Source organism: Scyliorhinus canicula, chromosome 4 (genome assembly GCF_902713615.1).
Source record: "Scyliorhinus canicula chromosome 4, sScyCan1.1, whole genome shotgun sequence".
Lineage (NCBI taxonomy): Eukaryota > Metazoa > Chordata > Chondrichthyes > Carcharhiniformes > Scyliorhinidae > Scyliorhinus > Scyliorhinus canicula.
The window spans coordinates 89340449-89359393 of NC_052149.1; the positions used below are offsets into that span (position 1 = coordinate 89340449).

At 43.8% G+C, this 18945-nt stretch overlaps 1 protein-coding gene across 1 annotated transcript in view; it reads left to right on the plus strand.

The window, feature by feature from the left end:
* Positions 1–18945, plus strand: part of dph5 (diphthamide biosynthesis 5) — a 100808-nt gene that overhangs the window by 41983 nt on the left and 39880 nt on the right. The gene's annotated exons all lie outside the window — the stretch shown is intronic.

Below are 18945 nucleotides of genomic sequence, written 5' to 3' on the forward strand. Positions count from 1 at the left end.
CTCCTGAGCCACTCTCTCCAGCAGATTTAGTTGTGAGATCCTGGCCTGTTTGTGTCTCTGGCCCTCTCTTTCTTATTACAAAACAATCCATATTAAATTTTACAGTCCTGTTGCTTGTTTGTTGCTGACAAAATGGAAGAATCGCAATCGGCCCAGAGCACATGACGTCAGTGTTCGAGGCATGTGACCTGCTCCCCACCTCGCTTCAGGCAGGAAGACTGATTTAAAAGTCTTCTCCGAAGTCATGACGCTGACATCAGGAGGAGGCGGTGCTTCTCGCTGGGCTCCGGGCATGCGCACTGATGAGCGGGCACGCATGGGCAGTGCGCCCACAGTTTTAAAGCTTGTCGCGGCAGTCATTTTTAAAGCCGCTCGCAGCCGGCGTTTTTAAAAGTCAGCTGCTGCAGCCGTTGCGCATTAATTCGCATGATATCAGAAATGCCGCGATAGATGGCTCCGCGACCCTCCCGACACCTTCCCGACCCACCCACGGGTCACAGCCCCGACTTTGAAAATGACTGGCCTGGGGCTGTTACCTCTGATTCAGAGTGACATGCATTGCAATTTGTACAAGACTAACATATGTCCTAGACTCCCTTATTGCCGTTGATAAAACGGTTTTATCTGGCTTTTGGCCCTGTTACCAGTTAAAACCATCGGAAAATGGAGGATACCATCTCACTACTATATTGGAACTCAACACCATTGTTTTAAGTTGTGTAATTTAGTTTTGATTGCTAAATAATATAAATGTATTAACACAATCAGAGCCTAAAGATGAGGAAATGAATTTCTAACAGTGAACATTTTAAGTTTTTTCTTCTATCATAACAGGAAACATCTTTACTGCCTTTTCTTGAAGTTGGTGTTCTGTCTGGTATGGGTATGCACCAGATAATACAAGTTAATTTATGGGAGAGGATGCTAAATTTTATCTGTTAGAATTTTAATTTTGGGAAAACTTTTTTCATAATTGTTGTGACAGCTTTTGCTTAGGATTTATTTTGTTAGGGCGGCACGGTAGGACCGTGGTTAGCACTGTTGCTTCACAGCGCCAGGGTCCCAGGTTCGATTCCCGGCTTGGGTCACTGTCTGTGCGGAGTCTGCACGTTCTCCCGGTGACTGCGTGGGTTTCCTCCGGGTGCTCCGGTTTCCTCCCACAAGTCCCGAAAGACGTGCTGTTAAGTGAATTTGGACATTCTGAATTCTCTCACTGTGTACCTGAACAGGCGCCGGAACGTGATGACTAGGAGCTTTTCACAATAACCTCATTGCCGTGTTAATGTAAGCCTACTTGTGACAATAAAAAAAATGTTTTAATAATGCTTAAGTAGAAATCACAACTGGTCTCTCCTTATCTTCCATTTCCTTAATTAGTCATCTGCTCATGTATAATACTTACTGTTTAACTGTTTTGAAGATTAGAGGAACAAAATCTCTGCACTGAAACAAATTATAACGTTTGTTTCAAGAATATATTACAGTGGAGAGCACAGGGTATGCTATGCACATCTAGAAAAGCTCATTACCAATTGAAAATGATTGTATTCCTGTTCGAAAAGAAGAAAGACAAAAAGAACGTGCAGTTGGACAGTGCCTTTTGCTCCTCCAAGTTCTAAAATGCTTTGCAGCCAATGAATTGATTTGAACATGTCACCACTGCTATTTTGTAGACAAACCTGATGTGTTAGGTAAGTTGGTTCAACGTTGACTGCAACAGTCTTCTGACACAGGAGATGGTCCAACTCTGTTTTATTGACCTTGCTGCTTGCTGCACATAATCTGCTGTGGGTCTGCACTCTATTAATCTAACTCAGGGGTGGGCAAACTTTTCCGTGCAAGGGCCACATTCAGAAATTCACAATTTTAAAGGGCCGCTTAGTATATTAAGTAAAATAATTACTTCACCCGGTTATGATTCTGGGCGCCTCATATAGAACATAGAACAGTACAGCACAGAACAGGCCCTTCGGCCCTCGATGTTGTGCCGAAAAATGATCACACTACTCAAGTCAACGTATCCACCCTATACCAGTAAGTAACCCAACAGCGCCCCCCCCCCCCCCCCTCCCCAATTAACCTTAAAAAAAAAAAATTGTTTGTTTTTTTAATGACTTGGTGGGCCGCATAAAGACCTTTGGCGGGCCGCATGCGGCCCGTGGGCCGTAGTTTGCCCACCCCTGATCTAACTGATAACCTCCTACTGGCTTGACCAGACTAACTCTCTACCACATGGTGATGGTGTTCACTGGCTTGTGCACTCTAACTATCTCAGTAGCTGTGTCCTGCGAGAGAGGGAGAGTCTTAATGCCCTGTGTGCTTTAAAGTGGTGGTGTCCTGTCTGGTGATTGGTTGTTCTGTGTCGTGTGTGTTCATTGGTTATCCTGTGTGTCAATCACTGCCTGTCTGCATCTCATTATATACATGAGTAGATATTATGACAAAACCCAGCAGCCATTCTATGTACAGCAACAACCCCAAGCAATGAGATAAATGATTAGTCTGTTTTGATGGCGTTAGTTGAGGAGTATATGGGCTGGGATTCTCCGAGCCTCTGCACCGCAATCGCGCTCAGCGCGCGGGCAGAGAATGGGCGTCAGAACCTTGGACCGATGCCGCTCCTGCGATTTTCTGGGGACTGGAGAATCGCCGCCAATTGCAGTAGACGCGCGCCATTTGGGGGCCATTGAAAGAGGCCCCCGCGGCAATTCTCCACCGGCAACTGGCCGAGTTCCCACCTGTGTGGTTCACTCATGGTTCCACCCGGCGGGAGCTGAGAGTGGCGGCTGCGGACTCAGTCCGCGGCCGCTCTGGTGGGGGAGTGGGGGAATCCATCACCGGTGGGGGCCTCCAGGATGGCCAGGCTCGCAATTGGGAGCCACCAACCGGCGGGAGAGCACAATGTTGGGGGGGGGGGGGGGTATATTGTCGGGGGCGGACCACGGTGTGGGTCCGCAATGTTGCGCGGGGCTGCCACGCGCATGCGCAGACCCCCGGCCAGAGGTGCAGGGCCCCGTATCGGCAGTCGGAGCTGCAAGGAGTACTCCAGTGTCCTGCTGGCCCCCTGCAAAACGGAGAATCACTCTTGGCTTTCTTTAGGAAAGTCCAGAGTGATTTGTGTCCGTTTTCTCGAGGGCATGAGGACGTAGCCCCATTATCAGAGAATTCCGCCCCCGTTGTCTGCAATACTCCTGCTTCCCTTCAGAATGTGCCATGGGGTCTTCTGCATTCATCTGACCAGGGAGAACAAACCTTGGTTTGATGTTTTATCTGAAAGGCACTGTTTACAACAATGCAGCATTGCACTGATATGGAAACCCAGATATGTGCTCAAATCCCTGGATTGAGTTTTAAACCCTTGAATACCCCCCCCGCCCACCTTCCAAATCAGACGTGAGCTTGTTACCACTCCGCTGACACCCCAATAAGATTCCGTTATTATTTACATTTCTTAAAACAGTATATAAGTCATGCCTCATTTGGTGAATCCTATCAGCATCTAAAGCAAAGTTCAGGATATCATCCCAATTGTGAGATATGGACTATACACATTGCTTAGTTTAAAAATACAATTGCTATGAAAGTGCAAGGCTGTTATCCTTGTCTCTTCCAACAGCAGTCATTTTCATAAAGAAAGAAGAATGTAAACTGAACAGTATGTTAAGAACTAAATCATTTTCTCTCATTGGGCCGATCATTCCTTGATTATGGGTGCTCTGCCCATACAGGGATATATTGCTGCCTGTTTAGTTGCCAAATTTAAAACTATTTAGCTGGCAACAGCTATATATGGACTCATCACAAAAATAAGGCTGTGAATTAATTTTCTAGTGGGAAATACAGTTTTAAATATTTCCCATTTTTAATGGCATGTTTTCAAACTATTTTCATGAAGGATGCTGTTTCATTAGACAGCCCAAGCAAACTATAGATATCTGGCCTTAAATTAAGGTTTTATATTCACTGAAGTTTGTTGTAGTTTCCCTGTACTTTACTGTCAGTTGCATTAGTTACTCATCGTCTTTTTTTCCCCTCAAAGTGAGAAGTTCCGAGGCTCTTGTGCTGCTCCTACTCTGTTCTTTCTCCATAACAGTGAGATGCCCTTCAATACCTTTCAGTCCTTTGAATTTTTTTGATGATGGCACATATTAATCAACTTTCCTTGTATGGTACACCACGTCCATTCCCCAGTTATTGAATAATTACGTCTTGTACTCCACGTCCTTTGGAAAATGGAAATCTTGTTTCTTTCACTTCCTAAACACTTCTTTTCACATTTCTCTCCATTACAATTAGATAGTTCTCACTCCACCATTACTCTTCCATTAATAATCTTTGCCTTACTATTTCCTCTGCTCTCAATGACTCTTCCCTTTCCTTATTGCTAAAGCTGTTCCAAGGAGCATATGTTTCTCTTTAACTTATTTTCTCTTTAATAACTCTGGGATTGGAATGCTGTTAGCAGAACCCGTCTCACCTCTCTCACGTGGCCTGGATAGGATATAAAAACAATGTTCTTACCTGTCTGGTGATCTTACTTTTGCTTCCAGCTTCAGGCCCTTTCTGCATCACAATGATTATAGACTCTATTGCTAGTGCCAATAGTCACTCCTTCATTGAACTTTCTTTTCTTACTCTATTAAGCTTACAAATTGTTAAGTATTATTGAAAGCTATCCAAGTTGAAGACACATTGAATGCTTTGAGATATAATAAATAAACATGAATAAAATGTACCCAAGAAAAATAACGACAAGTTAAACAGGTAGTCCATAAAATGTATGAATAAGGCTTTTAACACCACTCTGTGAGGACGATCATCCCAAGGATTACAATGGTCAAGGTCAACACTTCAGGTTCATGAAAATGGGTACTAAAAACAGCCTTGTTAGTGTCCCCCACATCCTGAGGAGAAGTTAAAATGGGAATACGGCCATCTGTACAAAACTTTGGGAGTCGTTAGAGAGAAAACTAGAATTATGTAGGATAAGAATTCTCAATAATGAGTATAATAGTTAATATATATTTTCTATAAGCATTTGTTAATGAGGGATAATGTTAACTTGTTACCCAGTAATAGTCGCACACTAATTTTCACAGAGAAGTCCGTAAAGCAGAGATACTTAAAAAAGGCACTGACAAAGTTATGGTTTCAGAAGACCAATAATTCTAGGACAGATGAGATTCCTGTTTTGATAATCTTCAGGGTGATGAAAGAGACATGGTGAAAATCTATAGTAGACTGACTAACAGCGTGAAAGAAACATTGCCACTGAGAATGTTCCACTGGTCTGGAGTAAGCAAACAGACCTGACCCAGGAACAAAAGGTTAGTTACCCTCACAACAATAAGTAGTGAAATAAAGTAAAAACATTTTTTAATAATTCAAATGTGTGACCTGAGTAATTTAAAAGAAAAAATTTGGAGGGCCAAAGGGAAAGAGCAAAAGAGTGGGACTAATTGGGCAGCTCTTTCAAGGAGCAGGCACAGATACAAGGCAACTTAAGGTGTAGCGATCAATGATGGAGCAATTAAAATCAGGGATACTCAAGATAGACAAAATAGAGCGGCACTGAGACCATGAGGGTTGTGGGGTTGGAGGAGATTACCGAGTTAGGGAGGGACTAGGCCATGGAGAGATTCCTGTTTTTCCTCTACTTCCCTTTTTGAATTGTGGGTTATTAGCTACCCTCCAATCTGTAGGAACCATTCCAGAGTCTAAAGAACTTTGCAAAATGTCCGCCGATAGGTCTACTATTTCTAGGCCACTTCCTTAAGTATTCTGGGATGAAATTACCAGGCCCTGGAGATTTGTCCGCCTTCAATCCATTAATTTCCCCCAAACCATTTCTTTATTAATACTAATTTCCTTCAGCTCCTCACTCAAATTTGTGCTTCGCAGAACTTCTGGTACATTATTCATGTCTTCCTTTGTGAAGACAGAAGCAAAATAGAAATTTAGTTCCTCGGCCATTTCTTTGTTCCCTATTATGAACTTCTTCATTTCTGACTACAAGGGGCGTACATTAATTTTTATTAATCCTTTTCTGTTTACAAAACTATCTCAACTTTTACAGTCAGTTTTTATGTTCCCCACTAGTTTACATTCAAATTGTATTTTCCTCTTCTTAATCAATCCCTTGGTCCACCTTTGCTGAATTTTAAACTGTTCTCAATCCACAGGAATATAGATTTTTCTTGCTAATTTGTATGCCTCTTCTTTGAATCTAATACTATCTCTAATTTCCCTTGTAAATCATGGTTTGGCCACAATTCCGTTTCTACTCTTGCACCAAATAGGAATAAACAACTTTTGGAGTTCACCTATTCATTCCTTGAATGCCTGCCATTGCCTGTCCACTGTCCTTCCTTTCAGTAATGTTTTCCAGCCCATCATAGCCAGCTTATACCTCATTCCATCATAGTTGCCTTTATGGAGGTTCAGGACCCTGGTCTCAGAATCAACTACCTACCTCACTATTCACCTTGATAAATAATTTTACCATATTATTGTCACTCATCCCCAAGGGTTTTCTCGCAACTAGATTGCAACTAATAATTTTTCATTGCACAACACCCAGTCCAAGATGGCCTCTTCCCTGTTGGTTCTTCAACATACTGGACCAGATAACCATCCCGTATACACTCCAGAAATTTATCTTCTTCCTCTATTGCACGGTGACTAATTTGAGTCACCCAATCTATCTGCAGATTAAAGTCACCCATAATCACCGATGTTCCTTTACCACATACATCTCTGATTTCTTGTCTAATGCTATTCCCAACATTACCACTGCAGTTTGGTAGTCTGCATACCACTCCTACAAATGTTTTTTTGCCCCTTGATGTTTCTTAACTCAACCCAGATTCCACATCATCTGGATTAATATCTTTCCTCAATATTGTATTGTCTCCTGCCTCTGCTAGACCAAAAATTGTTTGTGTAAATAAAAAGGCGTGTATCATGGACTTTAAATAGATTGTGGTCTGGGGAGCACATGGCCCACTCAACAGGTGTGGTACAGCAGAAATGGGAAAGTATTTTTTAAAGCAAAACAATGTTTATTCTATGAACTCAAGTTAACCTTTTTAAAACATACAGTGAACATCTTAGCAACCATTAATTCAAATACAACCCCAAAGAACACAACACCAAGTAATCCTTAAGCTGTCCTTTTAACATCCATATGACTTTAAAATAAAACTTTTAACAGAAGCACATCAGGTTAAAGTCACTACTGAGAGCAGTTATTAGTTTTAAATCACCAAAGGATCGATTTACAGTTTTTAGATTAGAGAGAGAGACTAATACCCCTTCTGGCTGTGACTGCAGCTATCCAGCTCTGAAAACGAAACTAAAACACACCCTGCAGCAAACAGCCTAAAACAAAAGTAAAAAGCTGACAGACAGCCCAGCTCCCCCCACACTCTGATATCACTGCTAAACACTCATTTCTTAAAGGTACATTTCTTAAACACCCATTTCTTAAAGATACTCTCACATGACACCACCCCCCGAGGAAAAAAACCCTCCCCAAGAAAAAAAAAAACATCAACTTCCAGATGGTTTCATTTTTCACCTTTTCAATATCTTTAAGAAATGCACACAGTAAATATACTTTTTTATTTTTAAAAAAACAACATATGCAAATAGGTACAACAATACAGTCCCATTTTTTTGTTTTTCCTCCAACTGGAATCCTTCTCAATTGACAGTCTCTTTGAACAAGAAGATCCCTGCATGATCCGTCCAATTCTCTACACCTCGGCATTTTTCTTTAAAGTCGGATACTTTAGTTCAACGTGATCACAGAGTCCCTTGTAATTCTCCAACACAGGAACATTGGTTATCACAGCTTTCAGGCAATCAACTGCCTGTTGAAACTCCGCTGTCCACTGGATTTTTTAACGTTTCTTCAGCAAGTCCATCAGTGGAGCAATTACGCTACAAAACGTCTGCACAAATGTTTGATCAAATCGACTCATGCTAAGAAATCGCATTATTTCCCTTTGTCTTAAGGGTATTGAAAACTCCTCAATAATTGTTGGTTTCACATCCCGTGTGACCATTCGACCCTGTCCGATTGTATGGCCAAGGAAAGTGACTTGGGCTTTTCCAAATTCACTTTTGGCTAGGTTTATCACCAAACCCGTCTCCTGAAGTCGATCGAATAACTCCATCTAAATGTTCTTTCCATGTCTGGCTGAAAATTATCAGATCATCGATGTATACCGCACAATTGGGTAATCCTGAAATGACTTTGTTAGTTAATCACTGAAATGTGTCTGGGGCGTTTTTCATGCCAAATGGCATAACTTTGAATTTGTATATCTGGAGTCACAAAAGCTGAAATCCCTTTTGCCCTTTCGGATAAAGGTACCTGCCAGTAACCTTTAAGTAAATCCAGTTTGGAAATAAAAGCTGATTGTCCCACTTTCTCAATACAATCCTCCAAACGCGGGATAGAATAAGAGTCCGTTCTTGTAACTGCATTAACCTTTCTGTAGTCCACACGCAACCATTGGGTACCGTCTGGTTTAGGCACCATCACTATGGGTGAGCTCCATTGGCTGCAACCCACTTCAATTATGCCATTTTTAAGCATACTGTCAATATCTTTGTTAACCTGTGCCACTTTTAAAAGGTTAAGTCTATATGGATGTTCTTTGATTGGAACAGCATTTCCCACATCTACATCATGTATAGCCATTTTTGGACTTCCCAATTTACCTCTGCAAACTTGCCCACGTGATATCAATAACTCTTTCAGGTCAGTCCGTTTTTCCTCTGGAAGGTAACTTAACAATTTATCACAATTTTTAAGAAATTCCTCATTTTCCAATTTAATTTGAGGTATGTCAAAGTCACAGTCATGTGCATTTGGTTCATCACTTTGAGTTAGAATCATTAAAACCTCCTTTTCCTTTCCTTCCCTTTCAAAGTACCCTTTAAGCATATTCACATGACACACTCGGTGGGTCTTACTTCTATCTGGTGTTTTTACCACATAATTCACCTCACTTAATTTCCTTTCAATCTGGTAAGTCCACAAAACCTTGCTTTAAAAGGTTCACCTACCACTGGAAACAATACTAAAACTTTATCTCCACTGGCAAAACTACGAACTTTGGATTTCTTGTCTGCTACCTGTTTCATCACATTTTGTACAACTTTTAAATGTTGTCTAGCCAGTTCACCTGCTCTATTTAATCGTTCCCTAAAGTTTGACACATAATCCAATAATGTAATTTCCAATTTCTCACTCACCAATTTTTCCTTAATCAATTTAAGTGGTCCCCTTACCTCATGACCAAAAATTAGTTCAAAAGGACTGAATTTGGTTGACTCATTAGGTGCATCCCTAATTGCAAACAGTACGAATGGAATTCATTTATCCCAATCCTCTGGATATTCTTGACAATAAGCCCTCAATATTGTCTTTAATGGCTGATGCCATCTTTCTAACGCTCCCTTGTTGCCAATTCGCACTGGAGATGCCAATAATATTGCTCTTTTTAACTGAATACTGATAGTTATTAATGATGATATTGCTTTTCAGAGTCGCCAGATATCAAATGTTACCACCACAGAGGGCAACACGGTAGTGCAGTGGGTTAGCATTGCTGCCTCACGGCGCCGAGGTCCCAGGTTCGATCTCGGCTCTGGGTCACTGTTCGTGTGGAGTTTGCACATTCTCCCCATGTTTGCATGGGTTTCGGCCCCACAACCCAAAGATGTGCAGGCAAGGTGGATTGGCCACACTAAATTGCCCCTTAATTGGAAAAAAATGAATTGGGTACTCTAAATTTAAAAAAATGATACCACCACAAGATTTTACCGGATATTGATCAAAGACCAAACAACCAGTTAGTTAGTTCAAGTTCAATAATAGTTTATTTACACACAAGAATTACGTCAACATGCAACATAAAACACTACAAGCTAAATTACACCGAACACTACAACAACCTGTACTTAACTTCAGGCACCTGGCTTTATGCAGACGAACAAGGCCTTTGTTCGGATCTTGCGTGGCTGGGTCTGGAGAGGTGACTTCGTTTCTGCTGGGCTCATCCGTCTGGTAGCGATCGTTGGTCTTCAACTTGTCTTCTGGTCATGATGCTGCACTTGGTTTTAGGCACAGGTCGGGGCCAAGAGAGACCAAGCGCCTGGGCCAAGAGAGACTGAACACATGGCAGTGTCTCTTTATATCCTTTGGGGATTTTGCACTCTTTTGGGCGGTCCTTACTTTGGGCCCAATAATTTGGCAGGCTTCGATTACTGCCTTCGATTTTAGCCAATAAAGGGGCGGGTGCCTTGATGGTGGGGTGTGTCCTGAGCGGTAAGTGACCTTGGCTGTTTGGGCTTCCTGGGTGAAGGGAGTGGTGCCGATGAGTCTGTATTTGTATCTGATACCTGAGTACAAGTCTTTTGTTTTGGGGAAATGGGCCGTTAGAATGCAAATCGGTTGGGGGTTTCGATAGCGTCTGGTTATCTAGTGGCCAATATACACTTATACTCTGAGTTCGTCTGGATCCTGCATTGGCCATATTTCCCGTGATTTTTTGTAAGTGGCCATATTTCCCTTTGTAAGTGGCCATCCCAGATGGCTACACCCTGCGATTGTTGATGGTACGCAGTTGATTTAAATTGTTTTATTCCTATGCTATCCATAATTTTGTTGAATAACCTTGAGGTAAAATTTGATCCTTGATCCGATTGTATTTCTGTGGGTAGTCCATATCTAGTAGAGAATTTAAGTAACTCCTCAACAATCTTTTTAGCTGTAATATTACGTACTGGAATGGCCACGTGAAACCTAGTAGACACATCCATTATCGTTAAAAGATATTGATTCCCACTTTTCGTTTTAGGAAGTGGTCCTATGCAATCAATTAGGACCCTTGTAAAAGATTCCTCAAATGCTGGAATGGGTATTAAGGGCACTGATTTTATCACTGCTTGAGGTTTCCCTATCACTTAACATGTGTGACGTGATTGACAAAATTTAACTACATCTTCATCTAGTCAGGCCAATAAAAATGTTTTTGTATTTTAGCTTGACTTTTCCTTATTCCCAATTAACCTCCCACTGGCACCTCATGTGCAACTCTCAACACCTCCTTTCTATACCCTATCAGCAATACTACTTGATGAACTTCTGCCCACTTTTCATCTGCCTGCATATGTAAAGGTCTCCATTTTCTCATCAAGACATCACTTTTATGGTAATAACACTCTGGTATACACTCAGATTCCTCTCCCGTGTATGCTTTCTGATACATCCGTTTTATTTCTACGTTTTCCTGAACTAAAAATATCCGCCTCATCCTCCACCTGTTCTTGTTCTTTTTCAACCATCTGATCAAAAATCAATTCTGATAATTGCACTTCAACTTCATCTTCACTCTTTGATTTCTCCTCTTATCTCAACCTGTGACTTCGCGACCTTGTTACTACACAATCCGGAAAAATCCCAGGATACTCGTCCTTCAACATTTCAGTTGTCTTATTTTCCACTGGCTTATCAACCACAGTAGGCATCACTTCCACCTGCGATCCAGCTATATCATTACCCAAGATAAACTGTATTCCTGGACAAGATAGTTTCTCTATTACTCCTACTACCACTTCACCAGACTTTCCAACCTTACCTTATATAACGGAACACTACTCCTCTCACCCTGAATTCCAAATATTAGCACCTTTTCTGGCAACATTCTTCCCAAACTACATAACTCCTCATCTCTTACCATTAAAGATTGACTGGCTCCCGTATCTCTTAAAATTGTGACTTCTTTACCTGCTCTTCCTGATACACATGAGTAAACTTTACCCACACAACCTGATACACATGAGTAAACTTTACCCACACAAGTAAATTCTTTAAAGAGATCTGGCACCTTCTTATCAATCACCTCTTGATCAGGCTGTCCAACCTTTTGCACCTCCTTCGCTTCACTTGGGCTTTCCTTCACCACTTTAACAAACCCCACTGTCTTATCCTGTTTTACCACATCAGCCTTCCCAGTTCTTTTCTTCAACCACCAACACTGTGACTTTACTTGGCCTGGTTTATTACAGTGAAAACATTTGAAACTTTTCATTTATTTTCCACCGCCCTGGATTTCTTTTTTAGTTTGAGGCACACTCTCCTAATCTCCCATCAGATCACCTTTACCTCTACCACTTGAATATTTCTCATGTCCCCTGTTTCTATCCCTCACAGGTTGAAACTGATGTCGGAAACCAAGCTTTGATTTATGAACTAATTCATAATCATCTGCCATTTCTGCTGCTGATCTTGCAGTTATAACCCTCTGCTCTTCCACATGAGTTCTTACTACATCAGGAATTGAACTTTTAAACTCCTTCAAAAGTATAGGGCCCGATTCTCCGCCCCCCACGACGGGTCGGAGAATAGCGGGAGGGCCTTCCCGACATTTTCCCCGCCCTCCCGCTATTCTCCTCCCCCCCCCCCCCCGCCTAACTCCCGACACGAATCGCTGCCGCCGTTTTTTTACGGCCGGCAGCGATTCACAGCTGTTCGATGGGCCGAAGTCCCAGCCCTTTACGCTGTTTTTACGAACGGCAAACACACCTGGTCTGGCCGTTCGTAAAAACGGCGGGAACAACTCGCTTTTTATAACCATGGCACCGATTGGCACGGCAGTACCACGGCCGTGCCAAGGGTGCCATGGGCCCGCGATCGGTGGGCACCGATCGCGGGCAGCGGGCCCGATGCCCGCGCACTATTTGTCCTTCCGCCGCCCCGCAGTATCCATTCGCGGGGCGACTGAGGGGCATCCCGGCCCGCGCATGCGCCGGTTTTGCGCAAATACGCGATGACGTCGTCCGCACATGCGCAGGTTGGAGTCTTCCAATCCGCGCATGCGCGGCTGACGTCATATGACGCGTCAGCCGGCGCTAACTCCGGCAAGCGGGCTTAACGAAATTCGTTAAGCCCGTGATGCCGGAGCTTGCGGGGTCGGGCTGCTAGCCCCGACCGGGGACCAGAATCGGTTCCCTGTCGGGAAGGGGCGCGCTGGCGTCAAACCCGCCCGGGTTTGACGCCAGCCTTACGATTTCTCCCGTTTTGGGAGAATCGCGCCCATAATTTCTCTGAGAGCTTCATACATTTGGTCTATTTTCAAAGCCCTTATCCACCTATCAAAATTACTCTGTTTTATCCTTTCAGAGGCATGGTATACAGAAAAACAACTCCCAACCTGTATCCAACAAAAATCCAGGGAGGTGGCTTCAGCAGCGTAGACAGCTATCCACTTTAACCCTCATCACCAGTTTTGTGAGGGCCACGAAGAATCCAGCACGAGTTGAAGGAAAGAAAGAAATAACATTTATTTACAATAACATATATATACATATACACAACAGCAGCAACTCCCTTGCTGCTCACTCATCTCTAGCTGGTTCCAAACTGGCCAGCTTTATTTATGCAGGGAATATGCTAATGATTTCTCTGCCCCCCTCCCCCCTTTATTGGGGAAGTTCATACTCCCAAAGGATTGTGGGATTGCCATTAGTCCCCAGCCAGTGGTATGCAGGCAGGTTATAACAAACACGCATTTCTTAAAGGTACTCTCACCTGACAGCAATCAAAAAAAATAGCTGGGAGTTAAAATGCTGCACGCTTCCAGCACACGTGTCTGAACACCCGCACTTCTGGGTCATCATGGTGCACCAGCAACTTAAGTTGCGAATCATGCAGGGAGTTACGGGCCAATTTTTAAATCCTTGACTGGTCTTGTATGGTGTCCTACATGCTGTTCCTTCTCTCTGATGCAATCCCACTGTTCTCCTACTCCTAACTTTGTCTTTAATAAACCCTCAAAAGCGTCTGTTTTTGTAATCTACAAGCTTTCAAAACCTAACATTAGTATCAAGTAACCATTACTTTATGGTTTAACTAGACCAATTCTGACTCTTTCCACCCTGGTGGTATACTTGGATTTATCTTTCCACCTCAGTACTTCCACAAAAATAGAAGGAGAAATAGGAGCTGGACCAAACCATGTGCCCATAGAGCCTATTCCATCAAACAGTATAAGCATGGCTGATCTTTGGCTTCAACTCCATTTTCCTGCCTACTCCCCATATTTCCTAATTCCCTGAGGGAGCAAAAACTGTCTATCCCGATTGTAAATGTATTCAATAATGGAGCATCCATAACTCTCTGGGATACAGAATTCCAAAGATTCACAACCTTTATGTGAAGTTATTCATCCTCAGCTCAGCCCTAATCCCATATCCTGAGACTGTGCCCACCTCCCCCATTCGCATTAGATTCCCCGATCTTCCATATATTAAAACATCAAATGATTAATTTTGGGAGGCAGCTAGAACACACGCAAATGTTACAATCAAGCAGGTTTGTATGGACTGAGTGGGACCCTTCCTCTGATACTGAGATGAAAGCCTCATTTCCAGTTTCACTTCTGTAATATTTTTATTTAATTGATCAATTGAGAGATAACATTGCCCAGATGAGGGTGGCAGCATTGAATGACAAAACGTTTTGAGTTGTCAAGCCATGGCCTTTTATTGGGAAGCTCACTGTTGTTTCGTAAGGTTACCTGAGTCAGTGCACAAAAATGAAATTACTCTTGATGGGGTCATTAGAGTAATTGGAAGCGGCTTTAGTATTCAGAATTAACATTTCTATTCAGTAGCTGACTTTTTATTTTTAGTTTAGAAATATTGGGCGATCATTTGCTGTCAAAATAATGGTAAACCTAATGGTGCTATTGCCATTGTTTACTTGCAACATTTGCAAGGGTCAATGTGAGGTTGATCATGGAAAACCACAGTTGCTGAATAGCTGTTGCTAAAGTGGGGCTATCTGTAATTTGATACTGTCATAGGTTTAAATACCATTTTAGTTGAGGTCAATCATAAGCTAAGTGCTGATAACCAGATACTCAGTTACTTTTTGGAGTTTAGAAGAATGAGAGATGATCTTATTGAAATAAGTATGATTCTCAGGGGGCTTGACAGGGTCAATGCCAAGAGGATATTTCCTCTTGTGGGGGGAGGGATCTAGAACTAGAAAGCAGAGTTTAAAATAAGGGGTCTCCCTCCCATTTAAGATGGAGATGAAGATAAATTTCCTCCCTCAGAGAATCATATTTCATTCCCAGTGAGCAGTAGAGACAGAATCATTGAATATATTATTCAAAGTGGAGACATATTTTTTTATTGACAAAGGAGTTGAGGATTATGGGGGTTTGGCTGGAAAGTGAAGTAAAGGCCAGAATCAGATTAACCATAAAATAGTGCAGCAAGCTCAAGGGACTAAATGGTCTACTCCTGCTTCTATTTCTAATGTCTATATGTTCTTAATTCATAGGCTCATAACCTCCAGGTTCCTCACTGTCGCAATTAGAGGGAGTTCCCCAATGATACACTGGGAAATCCCTTTCGGAGCTTCCCACATAAGGGGTAATCCGGCAATTGCCCAAAAGTGCTAACTTTTACACAGAGGGCGCCGAATGCCTGGAACTCGCTGCCAGGAGGTGGTGGAAGCAAGTACGATAGCGATGTTCAAGAGGCATCTTGACATTGGGTGGCACGGTGGCGCAGTGGTTAGCACTGCTGCCTACAGCGCCGAGGATCTGGGTTTGATCCCAGTCCCGGGTCACTGTCCGTGTGGAGTTTGCACATTCTCCCTGTGTCTGTGTGCGCCTCACCCCCACAACACAAAGATGAGCAGGGTAGTTGAATTGGCCATGCCAAATTGCCCCTTAATTTGAAAAAATAATTGGGTACTCTAAATTTAAAAAATAATTTTTTTTAAAAAGGCATCTTGTCAAATACATGAATAGGATAGGAATAGAGGGATAAGGACCCCAGAAGTGCAGAATGTTTTAATTCTGACAGGCATCATGATCGGCACAGGCATGGAGGGCCAAAGGGCCTGTTCCTGTGCTGTATTGTTCTTTGTACTCCTGGACAATTGCGCTGGGAACCATCTGACAGAAGCGATTTAAATGGGCAACTTCGGATGGTCCTGCCAGTTTTAGCCTGATAGTTATTCTGAAAGAGTTGGAGGAAGGAAAATTGAGTCTAACTCCATAGTAACTATTAAAAAAATCCCAAACCCAGGTAATTTAAGAATGACTCTGCAAGTGTAATAAGACTATTAAAGTCTCTGCTGCTGAAAAGGAGCGTGAAAACGTCATGAATTAAAGATGTAGATTAAATTCTCCTTGTACTTGAAAGTATTGTTGGAGCGTAGTGGGGGGAGGGAGGGGGTGGTTTGGTGCTGCCGAACTTTTGTAACTACTGCTGGGCGGGCCAATATAACCATGATAAGGGAGTGGATGGGTGGGGAGGTTGGTGTGGGAGCAAGTGGAGGTGGCATCATGTAAAAACACAAGTTTGGGGGCACTTCCGCTCTCGCCGGCCCGATACTCCACAAGTCCGGTCGTAGTGATGGCTCTGAGAATCTGGGGGCAGTGGAGGAAATATAAGAGAGTGGAGGGAGCATCGGTTTGGACCCGGATCTACAATAACCATCTGTACCGGGCAGACTGGATTGTGGATTCCGGAGGTGGCAGAGAGCAGGAATTTGGAGGATGGGAGATCTATTTATAGACGGGAGCTTCCCAGCTTGAAAGCTTTGGAAGATCAATTTGAATTGCCAGCAGGGAGTGGGAGATATCTGCAGGTACTATGGCCGCGATTCTCTGGTCCGGCGCCAGAGTGCCGGCACCGGCGCCAAAACGGGAGTACTTCACTCCGGCGCCGGTTCCAAGACCCGATTCTCGGGTCCTGGGGGGGCCAGCACTCCGCTCCAGCTGCCGGTCCTGGTGTCGACCTGGCGCCGCGGGGTCTGCGCATGCGCAGTTGGGCTGGCACTAACTAGTGCATACGCAGTGGCCGCCTTCCCGCGCCATCCCCGACACCAAATGGCACAGGAATCCAGGGGCTGGTGCGGAGGAAAGGAGGCCCCCCGACAGAGAGGCCAGGTCACCGATCGGTGGGCCCCCGATCGCGGACCAGGCCACTACGGAGGCCCTCCCCGGGCCCCTTCAACCCCGAGGTTCCGCAGGCCCAGAGCATGTTAGAAAGGCGGGACTCGGATTTTTTCAGACGGCCGCTCGTCCCATCCGGGTCGGAGGATCGCCACTATGGCCGTTTGCGGCGATTCTCCGTGCGGCCCGGCGCCATGCGCGCCCGCCCATTTTTTCATGGGCGGGAGAATGGCGTCCCGGCGTCGGGACGGTGTGGCGCGATTCGCGCGGCCCCCACCGATTCTCTGGCCCGGCCGGGGGGTCAGAGAATCGCGCCCAAAATTTTTTGACAAGGCAGGTTCCGACCTTCCCGCTCCTGCCACCACGGGGGATACAGGACAGGGTAATTTCCAGAACATGGGTGGGAGAGGGGAAGGTATCAGATATCTCCAAAGAACAAGGAGTCGGAGGAAACCCCGATAAAGGACCCAAAAGGGCAGGTGGGAAGACGAGCTAGGGGGAGCGATAGAGGCAGGTCTGTGGGCGGATGTGTTAAGCAGGTTTAATACATCCTCATTAAGTGCCAGGCTTAGTCTGATACAGTTCAAGTTAGTCCACCAGGCACACATGATGGTAGCCCAGATGAGCTAATTTTTCGGGGTAGAGGACAGGTGTGTCCGGGAAGTCCAGCAAATCACGTCCACATATTTTGGGAATGCCTGAAGCTTAGAGGGTTTTGGCAGGGGTTCGATAACGCTCTGTCCACGATACTTAAAACATGGGTGGTGCCGAGTCCAGAGGTGGCGATTTTTGGAGTGTCGGAAGAGTTCAGGGGGCGAAAGAGGCTGACGTCTTGGCCTTTGCCTCCCTGGTAGCCCAGAGACGGATCTTATTAATGTGGAGGAACTCGAAACCCCCGAAATTGGAGACCTGGGTTTCTCAGTCTCAAGAAAATAAAGTTCGCCCTAAGAGGGTCAATGTTAGGGTTCGCCCGGCGGTGGCAGCCGTTCGTCTCGGTGATAATTAAAATGTCAGCAGAAGCAGAAATCCAAAGGGGGTGGGGGGCTAGACTATTGCTTTATTGGTGGGGGTGTGAAGAATGTGATGGGAAGGAAATGTTTATTGTACCATGTTTACGTTGCTACTGTATTATTATAAAAACTACAAATACCCTAATAAAAATATATATTTTTTAAATTCTCCTTGTACTTAAAGATCTATTGGAAAAACATCAAGAAAAATCAAATTAAAGAATGTTTTAATTGTAACTGTCACTGGGCAATCTTGTCTTTCTTTGGTGGTCATTTTTAATTTTCAAATATGGTAACCAGTTTTCACCCGAATCTGCGTCTGACGGGTGTTCTCAAAATGAAGTTAGTTTTTAGTTAGTTACATAATGTCCCAAAGAAAATTAGTAATGAATTTGCTTTCCTCTTCTATTTTATTTCCTGGTATGGCAACTCTGTGTTTTGCGTAGGTACAAATACAATGGATGGCGTTTCTTCCGGTGGGCTGGAACTATTCTGTGTAGATTTGGCATATCTTGATGTTAATCTTTTGGCATTGAGTCCTTGCTACACGTGTTACACAGTCACTGACAATATTTGGATCATATTCTAATCGTCACCAAAAAATATATATATATAAATAATGCTGAGATTAGGGACATAGGACTGGGGAGCAAATGACTAAGGGTGCGATTCCCCGGCTTCGTTGCACTCTCACTCGAGCGAAGCTAGGCCGGCAAATAGCTGGGGAGGCATAAAATGAGAACCGTGCCAGCTTGCAATGTAACCAGCCAGCTCCCGTAGGCAAAATCGGGATCGTGCTGCAGCATGGCGAGAAACCAATTATCACCGCTTCAGCCCTATTTCCATATAATTAACGAGAGCCACCGTATATCCAACGGCCTCCCGTCATTCATCAGCCTCCCCAGCAAATGGTTACGCTGACGCCGATTAGTACTCCATTT